Source organism: Nannospalax galili, unplaced genomic scaffold (assembly GCF_000622305.1).
Source record: "Nannospalax galili isolate Female #2095 unplaced genomic scaffold, S.galili_v1.0 scaffold253, whole genome shotgun sequence".
NCBI lineage: Eukaryota > Metazoa > Chordata > Mammalia > Rodentia > Spalacidae > Nannospalax > Nannospalax galili.
The window spans coordinates 1,851,081-1,853,674 of record NW_008335287.1 but is presented as its reverse complement, the minus strand read 5'-3'; the positions used below and the strand labels follow the sequence as shown (position 1 = coordinate 1,853,674).

Genomic DNA, 2,594 nt, shown 5'->3' with positions numbered 1-2,594 from the left:
CCCCGCCAGCCGGGGGGACTTTCTGGCTTTCTTCTTGCAAAAAGATTAATTCAATAGCACTCAAATTCCAGAGAAAAATGAACCATTTATTGTTTTAGATGTGGGGTTTCTGCACAGCAGGTGAATTTTCCAAATTGCTTCATCTGACATTTCCTAGAAACATTAGCTAATATTCCATTTTTTTGGCAACTGGAAAGTTATATTTGAACATTCTATGAGCCAGCTGGAAAGACTAGGAATTCCCAACACTTGTACATCTTTCTTGAGGTTGAGCTTGATGTTTTTGGGTTATTTATTTATTTATAAGTAGTGTCTTGCTAGGTAGCCCGAGCTAGCCTCAAACTTGTGATCCTCTTGCTTCAGTCTCCCACGTACTGGTGATACAGACATATGTCATTGCACCTGTCAAAGTGAAGCTTTTAAGTGAGAACTTTTAAATCGGGGGCTGGGGGGGGGTCTGTGTAAATGGGGACTGAATATTGAACCCAGGGCCTCATTCATGCTAGGCAAGCACTCTACCAACTGAGCTCCAGCTCCAGCAGTTTTTGAACACTGGTCTTCCCTTTCTGCATTTCCTGTGGGTTCCTCCAGCACTGGCTTGCTGTGGTATTTGCCCTATGTAAGGTCCTTACACAGGGTGCATGTGAAGCTGGGAGTCACAATTCCTGTCCTGGAGCACACTTGTCTGCCATGTTGGGCAGATCCATCAGGCCAGTCTACTCGGCCAGTAGTAAACACTATATACCAGGTAGTGATGTCCTTTGATCATTTTGATTGGACATACTATTCAAACAACTTAAACCTAAGCAAGAACCTCTAGTTAGTTACTTCTGAATTGTGTCTGGTTTTCACCACTTGTATCTAAGACACCATTTAAATTTGCTTTTTTTTTTGGTCTTTTTGAGACAGGGTCTCCCTGTAGCCCAGCTGTTCTGGAACTCACTATGTAGACCAGGCTGGCCTTGAATTCACAGAGATCCGCCTGCCTCTGCTTTCTGAGTGCTGGGATTAAAGGCGTGCGCCACCACGTGCGGCCTTAAGTTTGCTGTTTTAACATGCTTTTCTACACCATTTTGAAGTTTCTCTATTCAATGGCCTTTTAGGTGCTTCAGTACTTTTGCTTGTTTTTATGGGTGTCACAGATGTCCCTTGTATTACAATATATCTTTGGGATTATTTATTATAACTGCAGTCTTTTCTTTCTTTTTAAATATTTTATGTGTATGAGTGTATTGTTTACATGTATGTAAGTGCAACACATGCATGCAATGCCCACAGAGATCAGAAGAGGGCGTTGGATCTTCCAGAACTGGAGTTACAGACAATTGTTAGCTGCCATATAGGTGCAGGAAACTGAACCCAGGTTCTCTTAGCAGCCAGTGCTCTTAACCACTGAGTCATCTCTCCAGCCCCCCTTCCTTCCTTCCTTCCTTCCTTCCTTCCTTCCTTCCTTCCTTCCTTCCGTTTTCTTTTCCTTTTTTTGAGACAGGGTCTCCCTGTAGCCCCAGCTGGCCTGGAACTCTTTATGTAGACCAGGCTGGCCTCGAACTCACAGAGATCCACCTGTCTCTGCCTCCCCAGTGCTGGGATTAAATGCATACGCCCTTCCTTTCTTTCTTTTTAAAAACAAGCTCTGGCAAAGTTTTTGAGACATGGTCTCACTATGTAGCCCTGGCTGGCCTGGAGTTCACTATGAAGACCAGGTTGGCCTTGAACTCACAGAGATCTGCCTGCCTCTGCCTCCCTAGTGCTGGGATTAAAGATTTATGCCGCCATGCCCGGCCCTCTAGCAAGTTTTTATTAAGAAGTTTACTTTTCACCAATCTGTTCTGGCAGCATGCTTCTAATAATACCAGAGTCACCCGAATTAATTGTAGCCAGTGTGCAGACTCTGTAGTGTTTTCTGAATGCTGTGCTCAATTCAATACTATTGTCCCTGTAGTGATAGGCACCAGTTTTGGCTAACATGGCATAGTATTCTATTTCACATTGTCTGAGTTGGGTGGTTGTTGGCAAGGATGACCAATCTGGCTTTGCCCTGTCTGATCTTCTTCAGAGTCTGTTTGTACCACAGCATGTTCTTTCTACTTTTTATTACAAGTTGGAGCCTAGAGTTGATCGACTTCAGAGGCTTTTCCATCTTCTTTGAGGCTACCATCTTCCTGCCTTAGGTGCATGACAGTCCCCAACCAAGAGCTGCCACCAAGATGGCCAGGAGCAAGAAAGGCCAGCCTTTTCTTGTTAATAAAATTTTGTATATTTGAAGACAGTGTGTAGATTGTTAAGAATCTAGGCATTTTCAGGGGCCAAGGGTTAGGTAATAAATAGGCAACGTAGAAAGGGGATAAGCTCCGCTGCCCTATCCCTTCTCAGTGAAGCAGGAAGCCGGCATGTGCTGAGATGGAAGGAGTTTGAGAGTGTCTATGTGTGTTTGTATGGTGTGAGAGTGTGTGTACACGTGGTATTCAGGCATACTCTCTCAGTGTACGTGTGTGGAGGTCAAAGGTCCATGTTGGGAGGCTTCCTCTATTGCTCTCCACCTTAGTTTTTGAAACAGACTCCCTCACTGAACCTGGAGCTTTTTCTTTCAACTA

At 44.3% G+C, this 2,594-nt stretch overlaps 1 pseudogene; it reads right to left on the bottom strand.

The window, feature by feature from the left end:
- Positions 1-1,809: 1,809 nt before the first annotated feature.
- On the bottom strand, positions 1,810-2,158 carry LOC103731517 (annotated as a pseudogene).
- Positions 2,159-2,594: the final 436 nt, after the last annotated feature.